This window comes from Schistocerca serialis, chromosome 2 (genome assembly GCF_023864345.2).
Source record: "Schistocerca serialis cubense isolate TAMUIC-IGC-003099 chromosome 2, iqSchSeri2.2, whole genome shotgun sequence".
Classification (NCBI taxonomy): Eukaryota; Metazoa; Arthropoda; class Insecta; order Orthoptera; family Acrididae; genus Schistocerca; species Schistocerca serialis.
This window is the reverse complement of record NC_064639.1, coordinates 19,827,644-19,846,488: the sequence shown is the minus strand read 5'-3', so window position 1 is coordinate 19,846,488 and position 18,845 is coordinate 19,827,644. Positions and strand designations below refer to the sequence as shown.

Here is an 18,845-nt window from a genome sequence, read left to right as displayed (position 1 = left end):
CCACCACCACCTACTCCAGTCCTGTAACCCGGAAGGTGTACACGATCAAAGGCAGAGCCACGTGTGAAAGCACCCACGTGATCTACCAACTGACCTGCCTACACTGTGACGCATTCTATGTGGGAATGACCAGCAACAAACTGTCCATTCGCATGAATGGACACAGGCAGACAGTGTTTGTTGGTAATGAGGATCACCCTGTGGCTAAACATGCCTTGGTGCACGGCCAGCACATCTTGGCACAGTGTTACACCGTCCGGGTTATCTGGATACTTCCCACTAACACCAACCTATCCGAACTCCGGAGATGGGAACTTGCTCTTCAATATATCCTCTCTTCCCGTTATCCACCAGGCCTCAATCTCCGCTAATTTCAAGTTGCCGCCACTCATACCTCACCTGTTATTCAACAACATCTTTGCCTCTGCACTTCTGCCTCGACTGACATCTCTGCCCAAACTCTTTGTCTTTAAATATGTCTGCTTGTGTCTGTATATGTGTGGATGGATATGTGTGTGTGTGCGAGTGTATACCCGTCCTTTTTTCCCCCTAAGGTAAGTCTTTCCGCTCCCGGGATTGGAATGACTCCTTACCCTCTCCCTTAAAACCCACATCCTTTCGTCTTTCCCTCTCCTTCCCTCTTTCCTGATGAGGCAACAATTTGTTGCGAAAGCTTGAATTTTGTGTGTATGTTTGTGTTTGTTTGTGTGTCTGTCGACCTGCCAGCACTTTCATTTGGTAAGTCACATCATCGTTGTTTTTTATATATATATATATATATATATATATATATATATATATATATATATATATATATATATATATATATATATATATATATATATATATAGACACACACACACACACGTACTTTTTGATAGTAAAATTTGTTACGTTACAGAAACAGCATCTCAGAAGAATTGGGCGATTATTGTTGCTAAATGTTGTAATTCTTTTAAAGTAGAACAACATAAGAAAGTCTGTGTACAATCACTAAGAACTGTAAGAGACTGAATGTGCTCTCTAGACTTAGGAATCATTAGTGGCATGAAAATATGTGATGTATGTAGGAAAAAGATTAGTGACAAACACAAAACAGAAGAAGTAGTTTTACCTTGGAGTAGCGAAAATGTAAACGATTCTTTTATTGATCCTCAATCTTCCGTAGACTATTTCAACAAGTCTTTGGAACTCATTGGTGAGTCACCACTAAAGAAGAAAAATTTTTCTGTGCCTACCTATACAAAGAAAACACTTGATAAAATAAAGTCTAGCTTAGAAAAGAACTTACTACCAGAATCGAGCCCTGAAGAAGTTATTACCGAACATTCCGAAGATGAATCAGAGATTACTCAACAGTTAAAAGAAAAGTTTGCTCAAACAACAAAAAGAAGTGAAAACATGATGATTTTGTCTATCTTACCTATGAGTTGGAGCTGTCAGAAAATAGAAGAAGAATTTGGAGTGACAAACTACATGGCTGGTGCAGTAAAACTGTTAGGATTTGACAAAATTCCTTTTTCTTTTACTAATCCTAAACCTGGAAGAACTCTAAATGAGTATATTGTTGACTGTGTAAAAGACTTCTACAATTCTGACTATGTTAGTAGAATGGTGCCAGGGAAAAAAGATTGTGTGACTATAAGAAATAAAGATGGAAAGATCCAGGTTCAAAAGAGGTTAGTGTTGGCAAATTTGCAAGAAATATAGCAATTACTTAAGGAAAAGATCCCTGCAAACAAAATTGGGTTTTCCAAGTTTTGCAAATTAAGACCAAGGAACTGTATCGTGGCTGGAAGAAGTGGCACACATACTGTTTGTGTGTGTACCTTACACCAAAACATTAAACTAATGATGAATGGTGCTAAGATGCAAAATTTTGTTTTGGATGGAGATGTAACTGCTTTGAACTTTTATCATTGCTGCCTAGCCAAGATGATGTGCAATCCACCATCGTAACAATGTTTTATGGATATTTGTAAAGAATGTCCTGGTGTCTCTAGACTTAAAGATCTATTGAATGCAAAGTTCACTGACAATATGATTGAAGTTAACTACAAAAAGTGGGTAACTGTAGATAGGTGTTTAATGGAAACTGTAGTAAAAAGTACTGATGACTTTATGGATGAGTTTCTGGACACACTAATGAAGGTAAAAACTCATTCATTTATAGCTAGTCAGCAGAAAGAATACTACAGCGAAATCAAGGACAATTTAACTGAAGGCCATATAGTAGTCAACTGTGATTTTGCAGAAAACTACTCTTTTGTAGTACAAGATGAAATACAATCATTCCACTGGACTACCACCCAAGCTTCACTGCATTCTTTCATCATATATTATAAATGGGAGGGAAAACTAAAACATCTGCAGTATGTCTTCATATCAGATTGCCTGAATCATAATCCAGTCGCTTTCTATGTATTCCAGAAAAAACTGCTAGAAATCATGAAGCAAACCTTGTCTTTTGCACTTAAAAAGATTACTTAATTTTCTGACGGCAGTGCTGCACAATATAAAAATAAGAAAAACTTCTTTAATTTGTGTTTGCACAAAACTGATTTTGAAGTTGAGGCAGAGTGGGAGTTCTTTGCAACATCCCACGGCAAGAGTGCATGCGATGGCCTCGGTGGAACTGTTAAGCAGCTAGCTGCTAAAGCCAGCTTACAAAGACCGTATGACCAACAAATATTAACACCCAAATCACTTTATGTCTTTGCCATGGAAAACATAAAAAAAATTGACTTTGAATATTGCTTAACAGAGGACTATGAATTGACCAAAGAATACTTACTTCCTCGGTTTAGTGACTGTGGAAACACAAAAGTTTCAATCACTTTTGACTCGTATAAACCCTGCACAGAGAGTAAAATTACTGTCAAGCCCTATCATTTTAGCCTGGACGAGTCTCTTTAATATGTGACAACACTGAACCAAATAACACAGTCATATATGGAAAATATTGCTGCTGGTTTTGTGACAGTAGCTTACGATGACTCTTGGTGGCTAGGATCCATTGAAGAAAAATACAGGGCATGTACTGAATAAATTTTTTTCACCCAAAGGATCCAGCCCTGTCTTTTTACTATCCACAACCAAGAGATATATTAGATGTCCTAGGAAATACTCTTTTACAAACAGCAAATCCAACAACAGCTACGGGAACAACCTACACTTTAAGTGCTAAAGAAATGAAGTTGTCTTCTCTTGCTTAGGAAAAATATCTTAAAAGATCATAAAAGAAGCACGTTTAAATTATGTTACACCTACCCTCACTAAACACTAAGTTGTATAAATACCATGTGTATTAACTTTGTAAATACCAATTAGTATTACAAATACAGTTCTATCCATGCAAATATAAACAAGCTAATCTTTTTCCCCAACTGAAATTACTTATATGCCAATTTCTAATATAAGGAACTTGTTGTAAATGATTACAAATAACACTGGAAAACCAAGAAAAAGATAATCTCTGCCATTTACAACTATGGATGAAGGTGAGTGGCTTTATTCAAAATTTTAACTTGTAGCATGTATATTACCAATTAAAATGTGTTCACTTTCTTCTGATGCATAGTTAAAAGAATCATGAGCATTAAATTAAAACAACACCATATCATTTAATGAATTAACAAACAAAAAGAGGGTAATGTTGCATAAAAAGGCTAACATAATAATTTAAGTTTGTTAGAATTACATAGGCCTACCTTAGTATTCATAGCCTAGAAATAGTCTGCTTTTCAACTCACTAGTGTGTATTGCGGTAGTAAAATATTATTTTATACAAGAACCCATTGAGATCCAATCTTGAAATTTTGCATGCAAGTAGTCAGTTAGACTGGACAACACATGTAATTTTTATTAAAAAAATCTGAGGGTACGTATTTTGGAAATTTTAAGAAATGTTTTTTTGGAATAGTTTAAAATTTTCAGATTTAGGTAGCATAGTCATGTTACATATAAAGTTGAAGGTAATTTTTAGAGGAAAACAATGGTGCAAGTTTGACCTCTATAGGTTGTATAGTTTTTGAGCTACAGGATTTTAAAACAATCATCGATTGATCAAAAACAAAAGTTTTTTTTTTTTCATTTTTAAACCCTTGAAACTCATAAACCAAAGGTCAGTTCAAGCAGCATACGGATTAGGTTGTCACAATTTCCTTGTCTTTTGTTAATGAACTGTATAGCTTGGCTCATTCCACATCCCTGAAGACTACTTTCGTGATGGGATTTATACAGCCTGATGAAGAAATAATTATACCCTGCTGGATTTACATTTGTCAATTGTCCTGTAAGGATATGAGAAATTAGTGACCCCTTATTATTATACCTTCTTTTCCAAGAACGTTCCTAAAGAGCTTAAATCACAGATGATATCGCTGGACCTTGAACTTCACATAGAAAATATAGTAACCTGGTAGTCACTTAACAAAGAGTTTTAAACTATTCTGACATTTCTCTCTCTCTCTCTCTCTCTCTCTCTCTCTCTCTCTCTCTCTCTCTCTCTCTCTCTCTCTCACACACACACACACACACACACACACACACACACACACACACACTAAGCTTTATTCACATTAGCTACTTCTGCATCACACAGTGGCAGCACAAAACTTGGAAAATAGCATTTGTGTGGGTCTAAATGGCATTCAACCCAATCAGTGACATTACCCATATAGGAATTTCATCTTAACTCTCCTGCAACAGTCTTAACAGGTTCTACAGATACATTTTTGGTTCAGGGGGTATACAGGAATTTATATACTGCTGCACTTGATACAATGTTTTATAGTCTACAAATGCTACAGAAGAATGTTGAAATTTAGGAGGAGTAGGAGTGAGAACATTCTCTGGAGAATCGGCAGTGAAAGGAATATATGGAAAACTGTGACAAGAAAACAGATATCCTACTGTCCACCCTATCTGTTCAAGACCATTGGGGAATAACTTCTGTGCTACCAGAGGGAGTTGTAGGGGGTGAAGTCTGAAGAGGAAGACAGAGACTGGAATACATCAAGCAAATAATTTAGGATGTAGTTACAAGTGCAGCTCCGAGATGAAGAATGAAGAGGTTGGCACAGGAGAGAAATTTGTGGCAGGTCAGGACACACACACAACACACACACACTTCCCACACTAAGCTTGCACCTTACGAGCTTGATTGTACTGTCACAGATTGTTTGGAAATTTCTTGAGTTTCTTGAATACGTTTGTCCTCACATGGTGAGGAAACAATAGTTTCAGTGGAAACTTCAAAATTTTTAGGTGTCCATATTGAAGAGGATTTAAACTGAAAAAAAAAACTGCAACTCCTATAAGAACTTAGACCACCCACATTTGCACTTTGAATCTTTGCAAATCTTGGGGAGAGAGAAATCAGTAATCTGACATATTATACATCTATCCATTCAATAATGTTCTGAGATAACTCATCTTTGAGAAAGAAACTGTTCATTGCTTAAAAATGTGCTGTAAGAATGTGTGGTGCTCACCCATGATCATCTTATAGACATCTGTTTAAGGAGTTAGGCATTTTAACTACTGCCTCTCAGTCTATTTATTCCCTCATGAAGTTTGTTGTTAGTAATCTATGGCAGTTCAAAAGAAACAACAAGACACACAAATACGATACCAGAAGCCAAAATGACATTCATTGCTGCACATTAAAGTTTTGGCCTTAGCACGGAAAGAGGTGCAGAATGGTCTCAACAAAATGTTTGGTCATTTATACTGTGATATAAAATTCTCAAGGCACAGATAAGTTAATTTTGCAAAAAGTGGGAAAGTTTCTTTACATAATATGATTGGGTAATGACAATGTAAAATGACTTGTTCCACATCATAGACATCAGTTGTACAAATGACCCGTGGAACACGGAACCAACTATATCAGTCTCCACTGTGCTGAAGTTGCCTGAGACATCTAGACTGAAGCTAACAGACTTGCAGTGTCACCTGGACCTTTGCACTTGTATAGGAGGCTTGGTTGTAATCCTGTCTACTAGTCTAGCACTAACACACTGAAGCAAAAAAAAAAAAAAAAAGGCAACTGGTATAGGTGCGTATTCATTCAAATACAGAGATATGTAAACAGGCAGAATACGGAGCTGGGGTCAGGAATGCTTATATACGAGGGGGGACCCAAAAGTAACTGGAATCGTAATGCTGCACATTGTGTACTTGTAGTAGCAGGTTGCCCCGCCAGAGGTTTGTAGTAGGAGCTCTGCTGAGTCATTCCGCCATGTGGCGTCACACAACAGTGAGAAGGGTGGTTTCTTTGGCAGTTCTTTGAGTGTGCGTACAGTGCAGACATGACACGAGGAAATGGCTAGTTCTTACGAACAATGAGCGGCAGTGAAGTTTCGTTCCTTGCTCAGCAAGAACGCAGAAGAAACTGTTGCGATGATTCACACGGCCTACAAAGACCGTGTTCTTAGTAAAACGCAAGTGTTCAAATGGTTTTCTCAGTTTAGAAGGGGAGAAATGGTAGTTGTAGATCAGCCCTGTTCCGGTCGACCTTCAACTGCTCGAAGCGAAGACAACATTGACAAAATCCGTCATCTCGTCAGTGAAGATCGAAGCAGGACAATTGATCTACTCGAGAACTTGTCCGGGTTGTCCTGGAGCTCAATTCAGCGCATCTCGACCATCGATTTGGGGATGTGAAGAGTGGCAGCAAAATTCGTGCCGAAGCCTTCGTACCGAAGATCAAAGGGATCGTCACGATCAAACCTGTCTCGAAATGAAAAAATGTGGATCATCTTTGAACGCATCCTTCAACAAAATCATTACAGGTGATGAATCATGGTGCTATGGTACGAGCCAGAAAGTAAACAACAGTCATCACAATGGAAGTCACCTGGCTCACCTCGACCAAAAAAAGCTCGACAAGTGAAATCGAATGTGAAAACTATGTTGATCTGTTTTCTTGACATCAAAGGGATAGTACACTCAGAATTGTTGGTTTTCTGTCTGGTTTTCAGGGACAAATTCAATTTGGAAGCTATGAAGTGGCTTCGCAGACATTTGTCGCGAAAATGTCCAGCTTTGTGTGATTCTGGCGTATGGTTCCTGCATCACGACAACTCTCCCGCACACACGGCTCTCAGCGTTCGCCAGTTTTTGGCCTCAACGAAGACGACTACCTTGACCCACGCGCCCTATTCGCCGGATTTAGGACCCTCGGACTTCTTCCTATTCCCGAGGATGAAAAGAGACTTGAGAGGGAAGCGTTTTGCGGATGTGGAAGACGTAAAACGCAATGTCATCAAAGTGCTAGCATGTACAAAGAGGACGAATTTAAAAGGTGCTTTGACTACTGGAATGAACGTTTGGACAAGTGTATTAATGCTAATGGAGAGTACTTCGAAGGAGATTAAGGTTGTATTCGAAAACAATAAAGTATATGCTTTCTAGAAAGAAATTCAGGGTATTTTTGGGTCTCCCCTCGTAAGACAACGTGTGTCTGGCGCAGTTGTTAGAGTGGTTAGTGCTGCTACAATGGCAGGTTACAAGATTTAAGTAAGTTTGAACGTGGTGTTACATTCGGTGCATGAGCGATGGGACACTGCATCTCCGAGGTAGCGATGGTTCGAGGATTTTCCCATATGACCATTTCACGAGTGTCCTATAAATATCAGGAATCTGGTAAAACATCAAATCTCCGACATTGCTGTGGCCAGAAAAAGATCGTGCAAGAATGGGACCAACAACAACTGAAGAGAATCGTTCAGTGTCCTTCTGCAAATTGCTGCAGATTTCAGTGCTGGGCCATCAAGAAGTACCAGCATGCAAGCTATTCAATGGAACATCATCAGTATGGGCTTTCCACGCTGAAGACCCAGTCGTGTACCCTCGATAACTGCACGACACAAAACTTTATGCCTCGCCTGGGCCCGTCAACACCAACACTGGACTGTTGATGACTGGAAACATGATGTCTGGTCGGACAAGTCTCTTTTCAAATTGTCTCCATTCCCATACACGTCCATCCGCTCGATACAACATCACGATTCCTTGGACCCTGCATGTCAGCAGAGGACTGCAGTTGTAGTGATACCCTGATACGTCTAGATACGACTCTGACAGATGACATGTACGTAAGCATCCTGTCTGATCACCTGTATCCATTCATGTCTATTGTGCATTCCGCCAGACTCGGGCGGTTCCAGCAGGACACTGCAACACCCTACACGTCCAGAATTGCTACAGAGTGGCTCCAGGAACACTCTTCTGAGTTTAAAAACTTCCACTGGCCACCAAACTCCCCAGCCATGAATGTTATTGAGCGTATCTGGGATGGCTTGTGAAGTGCTGTTCAGGAGAGATCTTACGGATTTGTGGACAGCCCTGCAGGATTCATGGTGTCAATTCCCTCCAGCACTACTTCAGACATTAGCCAGTCCATGCCACGTCGTGTTGCCGAACTTCTGCTTGATTGCGGAGGCCCCACACAATATTAGGTAGGTGTACCAGTTTCTTTAGCTCTTCAGCGCATTGCTACTGCAGACTGCAGCTCCTAAAACTCCCAACTCCACTTGTACAACTGTCAAATCAGCACCTAGTTTCATGATAAGCTGGTCTTTTTCAACCACTGTGTAGCAAAAGTGACGATCATTGCATTTTCAGAAATTATTAAATTTTGTTGTTTCTCGTGTTGGTTGCATTGCAATATCCCACATGAAAATGACGCTTACTCTCATCACACTTAATTACAATTTCTGACGATACTTTAGTAGTAGTAGCCTAATTGATGTTGTTTTATTCATTTGTGGACTACTTTTACAAGGCTATTGGGCATATCAGGTTATTACAATTTCAGAAAAACAAAAGTAGTTCTAGAGGAATGTTCGATACTAGCCGATCGACTTTAACCCGTGACGTACTGGCTGCTGTGGTGTCACATTTTGGGGCGTATTTAAAATTGAATTCCTGTGTAATCTCGTTGGTTTATTCAGAAAATAATTTGTTAATCTTTGCGTGGGATTTGAAATTGCTTTTCAAGTATTGGTAGCATTGCGAGATATGGGGCAAGTGTGGGGCCAAGTTCTGCTGCTGATTTTGAAGATGTGGAAAGTAGCAGGAATGGGGTGCAACGTATTCATCTACTTTGTTTCGCTATAGTGAGATTGATGACATTCATTGGTGCCTCAGTTCACCAAACAGCTTCGCCAGACAGTACAATTTAATTGCTTGCTGTTGTAAGTGTGGGCTGGGTTAGCACTTGAATGGGTGACCATCCGGTCTACCGAGTGCTGTTGGCAAATGGGATGGACTCACCCCTTGTGAGGCAAACTAAGGAGCTACTCTATTGAGAAGTAGCGGCTCCGGTCTCGGAAACTGACATACGGCCGGGAGAGCCGTGTGCTGACTATATGCCCCTCCATATCCGCATCCAGTGATGATGCCTATGAGCTGAGGATGACATGGTGGCTGGTCAGTACCTTTGGGCCTTCATGGCGTGTCAGGGAGGAGTTTAGTTTAGTTATTGTAAATGTAGTGTTTGTGACATTTTCGAAGGTTTCGGAGAAACACATGAGCTATTCGTTTATATGGGACTGTCCAAAAGATGGTGTGTGGTGGTCTGTTTGTTAGAAAGGTATGATTTGAGGTAAATGGAAATGCCGTGTGGCTAGGGCCTCCCTCCGGGTAGACCGTTCGCCTGGTGCAAGTCTTTCGAGTTGACGCCACTTCGGCGACTTGCGTGTCGATGGGGATGAAATGATGATGAAAGACACACAACACCCAGTCATCACGAGGCAGAGAAAATCCCTGGCCCCGCCGGGAATCGAACCCGGGACCCCGTGCGCGGGAAGCGAGAACGCTACCGCAAGACCGCTACCAAGATTTGAGGTATGAAGGCTTCCTACGAAAAGTATTTTATTACTTTCTTATATTTTTGTTTCAGATCTCCTATTTGGTTTGCTGCTCATGGGGCAGAAGCAGACTATAAAACTGTTACAGACTGGCGTTCGTTTTGCCTGGAAGTTTATTTGCATTTTGTTATGAGAAGGAACAGAATTGGTCGGCCGGTGGTTTTATAGAAATTGACGAACTGCAATTTCCGAGAGAGAAGTTACCTCCTGAGTCAATAGTCCAGCGTAATGTCACAATATGGACTGGTTTAGCTGGAGGTCTAGGTTAGCAAAGAAAGTGACGTTTTGCATGTGAGTTGGCAAAGCATAATATAGTCGAAAAGGTACCTGTGGTGACACACTGATCTGTAGCGTAACCTGAGGTCTAAGTTAGGTTGGAACGCAACAATTAGATTTGTTGGTTTTGCCAACTAAAAACCAGACAGCGGAAAAGATTTCTTTGGTGATACATCTGATCTATACCTTAGCCAGAGGTCCAGGTCGGGTTGGAATTCGCGAAGCCAACGAATCTGACAGCGGAAAAAATTTCGGTGGGGACCCACTGATCTGTAACGTAGACCGAGGTCTAGGTTAGGTTGGAATGCAACAGTTTGGTTGTGAGTTTAGGAAGCCACCGAATCTGAGAGAAAAAAAAATTCTGTGGTGACACACTGATCTGTAGCGTAACTCGAGGTCTAGATCAGGTTGGAATGCAACAGTTTCGTTGTGAGGTGGCGAACCCAACGAATCGTTCAATGGACAAAGAGTTTGTGGCGACGCACTGATCTGCATTGGAGCCTGAGGTGTAGTTTAGGTTGGAATGCAGCAGTTTAATTGTGAATTGGCGAAGCCAACGAATGAGACGTCATCACAGAAAGCTTTTCTGCTGTCAGTTTAGTTCGACAGTTTTCTCGTTAAAGCCAAGACAACTATATGTGGTAGGAGTAGTGTGTTAGGTGTAATGCGAAAATTTCGTTGAGGTGTCGAAGGAAACGAATGCCGTTTGGTTATCAGCATCGTATGTCGTGATATATTATGCTCTTCGCAATATCCGACTTGTATTTAAGACTTTGTCAAATATTTTAACTATGAGGTTCATTAAGAATTATTTAATAGCAAACTGCAGCTAATATTATTTACGAATGACTACTATTGTCACTGGCTGATAACAGAGTAACGATTTAACTTTATCACTTCGTTCGTTGTGATGCTTGTTTGGCTTATTTCTGAATATGATTCGATTCACGAGTAATTATTTATTATAAATATTTCGCGGTTTCTGAGTATAATATGAGCGACGGTTATTCGGGAAGCAAATATTATTTCCGAGAGTCATGGGAGTGATTATCAACAGTAGCAGACTTTGGAAAAGCAACCTGTAAGTGTATTTCTAGTTTACTTTTTTTGAATGATAGTTATAGCTCTTTCGTTTAGTAGCATGTTGTTTTCTGTTACATGGGCTGTATTTTCAGGAAATTAATGTGTATTTTTCATTTTGATAGTTTCTGGCGTTTTTAACAGATAGTGGCAGTTACAGTTCTTGGTTATGATTCGATTTAGTGACTAACAGTTCATCTACAGTATTTGTAAATTCATAATGAAATGATCTCACTTCTTTCCACTTCAAATGTTATGATCTGACGTCCGTTATAGCGATACAGTGTGTTTTTACGATGGGACCTACTCGATTCCTTTTTCGCTCTAAAAATTATTTCTTTCACTAGAATATTCGCAGTCCTAAGTGTTTATTTGCGACGTTGTAACTTTTTTTTTTAACTCGCTGTTTTTATCGCGTTGAAGAAATCCACATTTATGTGACGTCACAATGAACGTAATATTTACGATGTTTGTTCCATGTTTTTTACGTCACTCGCCAAAGCCAATTACTCGTATGGAGGACTCCTCTCTATCCAACTGCTGTAACTACGAAACTTTAAACAGCTGCGTCTAAGCTAAGCTGAAAAGCAGTTCAATAAAAGAACCTTGGCCTACATTACAACCCTATATTTCATCGCAGCCTCCACTACAAAGTAGTAATTAATGTCGAATGCATGTTGCTGAATATTCGAGGAAACCACGACGAACTTCTGTCGATCAGTTTCAGTTCCAGCGCTCCGAACAGTTTCCTCGATCCTCGTCTCTCATTGGTTAGGCCGGTATTACACTATCAAATTTCTTTGTCCAATATCTTTGTCAAAGATATTTGATGGTGTAATAGGGAACTTTGACAAATGTTGTCCAATATTTGATCAAATCTAGGGCCTCGCCGTAGATTTGATCAAAGAAATCGCTTGTCTTCTGTTCACTGCTATGCGATATGTTAACACGCGGAGCGCTAGCATCACTGCAGCGTTCTGTCATCTTTAGTGTTTGTGAACATGGCAGCAAAGTACAGTTGGTGTGTGGCGTCTACCACAAAATTAATAGAAATTTATGAAACGAATGAGGCGCTTTACAATGTGAGGCACCCTGATTATAAAAATAGATTAATAAGATTGGAGAGTTACAAAAGTATTGTGGAGATTATTAGCCGTGACATACGGCCTGGATGTACGGCTGAGGACATGAAGATTAATGGTCTCCGCACAAGTTAGTCGTACGAGAAAGCAAAAGTACGTATTGACATATTCATTTATTTTTATTTATGCAAGTAAAGTTTACATGTCATACAAATGATTAGCATTCATTTGTTCACTGCAGCGACTTGAAGCATACAATAATGTTTACGTAACCTATAAGTAGTTTACATTATTTTTATTACTAATATTGCAGATGCATAAAAGCAAAAGTGGAGCCAATGCACAGGCGGCGTATACTCCACAAGGGTACTGGTTCCACATGCGGAAATTTCTGGACCAGGCAACAGAGGCGGACGAGAGTGCTTGCAACATAGAAAGCACAGAAAGTGAAAGTGAACGTTCCACACCAACGTTCGAAGAAATGTTTGAGGTATGTACATTTGTTTAGATTTTACATAACTAAATGTGATTATGTTGCCAGGGCACTTTTCCAGCGCCATTGTAAAATGTCTTAAAGTATTCTCTAACTGCTCTCCTGTGTACTGGACGTCCAGAAGCAGCTTGGCAAGGTATTGGTTCCATTCGCTATAGGTCCTCAGTGCTTTGCACTTATCTTGCGACACAGTCTCCTACTACGGCAGACACTGTTTCCTGACGAGTGTACAAGTGTTTTCTTCTCTCAGTTAACAAGTTGTGCAATGTGCAGGCAGCCAGTGTAATTGTGGTAACTTTTTCCGGAGGCAGATTAATGGTAGTAAGAAAAATCCTGAAACGATTTGCAAGCATACCAAAGCTGCTCTCCACTAATCTTCTTCCTCGTGACAGTCTGTAATTGAAAACCTTTTCTTCTTTTGTGATTCCTTTTAAGGGGTATGGCTCCATAATGTTATAACTCAAGAGGAAATGTGTCATCTGCCAGTACTACCATTGGAGTTGTAATGTTTGTGTTCCCAAGCTTCCTGCCTTCAGGAATGTTGAGAATAGATCGGTCAGTTTGCTTTTTGAAAACACTCCAGCATCACCGACACGCCCATTAGTTCCTACATCAACATACAAAAATTTGTAGGAAGCATCTACCGTGCCAAATAAAATGATACTGTTGAAGGATTTGTAACTGCAAAAGTGAGATCCACTAGCTTGTGGACATTTAATATGAATGTGCTTTCCGTCCATTGCTCCTATAGTGTTATAACAGTTCCACTTCTTCTTGAAATCCTATTTCCTCCCACTCTCCTCTGCTTGTGGGCACCTGTAAATACATAAGATGTATGTATGTGCAAGGAAGTACGTAACTAATAGCTTTTATCTCTTATTTTTTAGCATGAGATGCAAGAGCCTGTCGCATGTAGCGAGGCACAGCCCCAGCCCCTGCGTCAAGAGCGGCCTCCCACTTAAAGGAGGGAAGTCACACCAGACGTGGCAACAGATGTGATGGTGGAGGCCAGCAGGACACTTAAGGCTATGGCTGATGCTGCCAGAACCATGCCTGTCCAAGAAGACCGCTACAGTACCCTTGGCGCCCACATCACAGCAGATCTGCATGGAATGGAAAAAGTGGGTGGCAAGGAATTCACCACTGCCACAATGCACTGTCTGGAGCGGAATTTAATGGACAGGTGGGATTTGCTGCATGTGACAACCCAAGCACAACCGTCTGCCTCTGGGTATATCCAGGTTGCCTTGCAGCAGGCTGGAATAGAGGAAGAAGACTCGATTTTATATGTATATAATTTTTGTATCTCTCTAATCTTCATAATCTATTTTTATAATCAGGGTGCCTCACATTGTAAAGCGCCTCATCCGCCTCATACATCTCTATTAATTTTGTGGTTTCACACATCAATTGAAATTTGCTATGTGAATAAAATAAAATAACAATTTATCTTAATGGACAGAAACTGTATTGAACATTTATTTACCTTCAGACAATGGTCCTTTGGTGCTTTATAAATGGCTTCACATGTTTCAGGTATTATTTTACTTAATGTGCACTGTGGAATTCGAGTGCTGTACTGTAAGCTAGAGTAACTAGCAAGGAATCGAAGTGTTACAGTGAGCCTGTCTTCTGCAGATATAGCAGTTCTTAGTTGAGTATTGTGTTTTGAGACATGAGGAATCACTTCACTGAGCACATACTGAAAAGTATGCTCATCCATTCGCAAGTAATTGATGTACGACTTGACGTCTTCCACTATTAGCTCACATAACAAGTTTTGTTGAATGCTTCTTTGGTCTCATCGTGAAACCCATGGCTTCACCCAGGTACGTTTCCTTTTTTTCCCCCGCTTCTGTATCACATGTGCACACACGGCAATTGTGGTACAAGCAGCTGCTGCGGTAAATAACAATTTGTTTTTGTCAGACGTCTTGAACTTTGACGTAGCGCTAGACGGGGTATTACATTGTCATCAAAGATCTTTGTCAAATATATTTGACGGAATATTGGATCACATCTTTGATCAAATCTTTGACGAAGAAATTTGATAGTGTAATACCGGCCTTATCTTAACCTACTTCCCATTGGCTACAAGAAACTGTCACATCGCCAATATATGTACTTGAAAAGAAGGAAGTGGTTGACACTAATCCTGATATGAACTGAAAAACTCGCATGTTAGATGTTGTTTCTGCCTGGCAGCTTTTGTGCTTTTAGAGGGCCTACATACGCATCAGTTAGTTGAGCGATCGATTCGATTGTCCACTCCGTTTCGCCAACGTCACCTGGGCGTTCGTTTCGCCGTACAAATTATGCCTTGTGCAGCACTGTCGTGCCAACCGTCCGACAAAAGCTCGTCGTCAGTCACTCCAAAACACTAGTACAATGAGATTCTCTCGAAAACGTACACGTTATTGATGGTAAATGTCACATAATGCGTGAGCGGCGCGTTTAAATATTTTAGGAGGTTTATGACACAGAACAAAGATAAAGGTATCCCATATTATTCGTCCCAGTAGAGGGCGAAGATTACATACGTGACAATTCTGGTTCGAGTCCTGGTGATAGTAAGACTTTTAAATTCACCTTCACGTCTCTGAGACCTTCTGGGTATTGTTATAATCAATAAATTTACAAAATAAACATGAAACACAGAAAATGCGAGTGGATATTGAAAACACATTGATTATCTGGTAAAAACAAACTACCACTCGTCGTCAGAAGAAAATATATATAAAAGACACGCACACGTAAGAAAGAATCAAAAGGTTACTTAGTCTCATTGTCAGCCGCCTATAACGTATAAAAGAAAATTTACAAGCTAATTATTTTAAGAGACATCCCTTCCAAACAAGAACACCTTCAAAGAAACAATATACATGCAGACAAAATATATTCTGGTACTGGTATAGACATATTCTTGCCGGTGTTTTTTTCCGTTGTTTCAGTTACTTTCAACAGCAAAGGAAGAAGTTTACATTTCAGGCAGTGAATTGTAATTTTTCGCACAAGTTAGAAGGTACTTCACATGACTGGCACAGTTATTTATCTAAGAGGGAGCTTCTTAAATGCTTTTCGTTCCACATACCGCTCCATGAACCATTGACCTTGGCACTGGTGGGGTGACTTGCGTGCCTCAGCGATGCAGATAGCCGTACCATAGGTGCAACCATATCGGAGGGTTATCTGTTGAGAGGCCAGACAAGCGTGTGGTTCCTGAAGAGGGGCAGCAGCCTTTTCAGCAGTTGCAGGAACAACAGTCTGGATGATTGACTGATCTGGCCTTGTTACATGAATCAAAACAGCCTCGCTCTGCTGGTACCGCAAACGACTGAAAGTGAGGGGAAACTACAGCCATAATTTTTCCCGAGGACATGCAGCTCTATTGTATGGTTAAATGATGATGGCATCTTCTCGGGTAAAATATTCCGGAGGTAAAATATTCCTCTATTCAAATCTCTAGGCTGGTCTACTCACGACGATGCTGTCATCAGGAAAACCAAAACTGGCGTTCTATGTAACAGAGTGAGGAATGTTAGTTCCCTTAATCAGGCAGGGAGGTTCGAAAATTGAAAAGGAAAATGGATAGGTTGAAGTTAGATATAGGGGGAATTAGTGAAGATCGGTAACAGGAGGAACAGGATTTCTGCTCTGGCGAACTCAGGGTTATATATGTAAGACTGAATAGGGGTAATGCAGGAATAGGTTCAATAGTGAATAAGAAAATAGGAATAGGGTTAGGCTACTGTGAACAGCTTAGTGAACACATCATTGTAGCCAAGATTGACTGTGGTGGGTATCGGTTTTGTGTCTTACAAGTTTATATGCCAACAAGCTCCACAGATGATGCAGAATTTGAAGAAATGTATAATCAGATGAAAGAAATTATTCAGGTAGTTAAGGGAGACGAAAATTTAATTTTGATGCAGGACTAGAATTCAGTAGTAGGAAAAGGAAGATAAGGAAAAATAGTAAGTGAATGTGGACTGGCAGGAAGGAATGAAAAAGGAAACCACCTGGTAGAGCATAATTTAATGATCACTAATAGATGGTTTAAAAATTGTGAAAGAAGACTGTATAGTTGTGTCTCCAGGTCTCTTCCATGTACACAATCAATCTGAAACCTTTACATAAGATAGAGATTTTGGAATCAGATTTTAATTTGTAAAACATTTTCGAGTGGAAGATGTGGAATCTGGCCATAATTTATTGGCTTTGAATTGTAGATTGAACTAAAGAAATTGCAAAAGAGTAGGCAGTTGGAAACATTAGGGAACGATTGACGTGGACAGGGGAAAGGAATACAGTGGAAAATGAATGAGTAGCTTTGAGAGATGAAACAGTGGAGGCAGCTGAGGATAAGACAGATAAAACGACAAGGCCTAGTAGAAATCCTTGGGTGACACAGGAGATACTGAAATTAATCGATGAAAGGAGAAAATATAAAAATGCAGTAAATGAAGCAGGCGAGAGGGAATACAATCGTCTAAAAAATGAGACTGACAGGAAGAGCAAAATGACTAAGCAAGAACAGCTAGAGGACAAATGTAAGGAACCAGAGGAAAGATAGCTAATGCCTACAGGAAAATTAAAGAGGCCAATGGAGAAAGAGAAGCACCTGTATGATATCAAGAGCTCAGATGGCAACCGGTCACAAGCAAAGAAGGGAAAGTTGAAATGTGGAAGGAGTATATAAAGGGTCTATACAAGAGAGGTGAACTTACAACCAATGTAATAGAAATGGAAGACGACACAGAGAAAGATGAGAGAGGAGACATGATACTGCGAGAAGAATTTGATAGAAAGACGTCTACCCCTGGAGCCTTGTTTTCACTTACAACATTCTATCAGGACTGCTGATAGCCTCGGGAGAGCCAGCCATTACAAAAGTCTTCCATCTGGTGTGCAAGATGTATGAGACAGGCGAAATACCCTCAGACTTCCAGAAGAATATAATAATTCCAATTCCAAAGAAAGCAGTTGCTGATAGGTGCGAATACTACTGAAATATTACTTTAATACATCACGACTGTAAAATAATAACACGAATTCCTTACAGAAAAATGGAAAAACTAATAGAAGCCAACCTCGGGGAAGAACAATTTGGATTCCGGCAAAATGTGGGAACACTTGATTCCGGCAAAATGTGGAAACACTTGAGTACTCTACAACTTACCTTAGAAGATGAGTTACGGAAAAGCAAATCTGCGTTTATAGCGTGTGTAGATTTAGAGAAAGCTTTTGACAATGTTAACTGGAATACTCTCCTTCAAATTCTGAAGAAGTGGAAGTTGTAACTAGCTTTTCACTCCTTGTATCTTACTGCTACAAGAGGACATGCTACAACATTGAGAAGGGAGTGAGACAATGTTATTCAGTTTGTGCGTTGAGCAAACAGGAAAGGAAAGGAAAGAAAAAATTGGAGGAGAAATTAAAGTTCTGGGAGAAGAAATAAGAACTTTGAGGTTTGCCAATGACACTGCTGTCTCTGACAGAATTACAAAAGACTTAGAAGCGCAGTTGAATGAAATGGACAGTACCTTGAAAGGAGGATATAAGATGAACATCAACGAAAGCAAAACAAGGATAATGGAATGTAGTGGAATTAAATCAGATGATGCAGAGTGAATTGGATTGGGAAATGAGACACTTAGAGTAAAGGCGAGTTTTGTTATTTGGGCAACAGAATAACTGATGATGGCCGAAGCAGAGAGGATATAAAATGTAAACTGGCAATGGCAAGAAAAGCGTTCATTAAGAAGAGAAATTTGTTAAGATCGAATATAGATTTAACTGTTATGAAGGCTTTTCTGGAAGTATTTGTATGGATTGTAGCTGTGTATGGAAGTGAAAGATGGACGGTAAACAGTTTAGACAAGAAGAGAATAGAAGCTTTTGAAACATGGTGCTACAGAAGAATGATGTAGATTAGATGTGTAGATCAGGTAACTAAAGAGTAGTACTGAATAGAATTGGGGAGAAAAGAAATTTGTGGCACAACCTGACAAAAAGATGGGATTGGTTGACAGGATA

General features: G+C 40.0%; 1 protein-coding gene across 1 annotated transcript in view; it reads left to right on the top strand.

Moving 5' to 3' along the window:
• The window catches only part of LOC126456740 (uncharacterized), a 181,533-nt gene extending 167,334 nt beyond the window's left edge, over window positions 1–14,199 (top strand). Inside the window, exons 8-9 of the mRNA XM_050092485.1 lie at window positions 12,630–12,806; window positions 13,697–14,199. The gene's annotated coding sequence lies outside the window, so the exon portion shown is untranslated. The remainder of the gene's footprint in view (window positions 1–12,629; window positions 12,807–13,696) is intronic.
• Window positions 14,200–18,845: the final 4,646 nt, after the last annotated feature.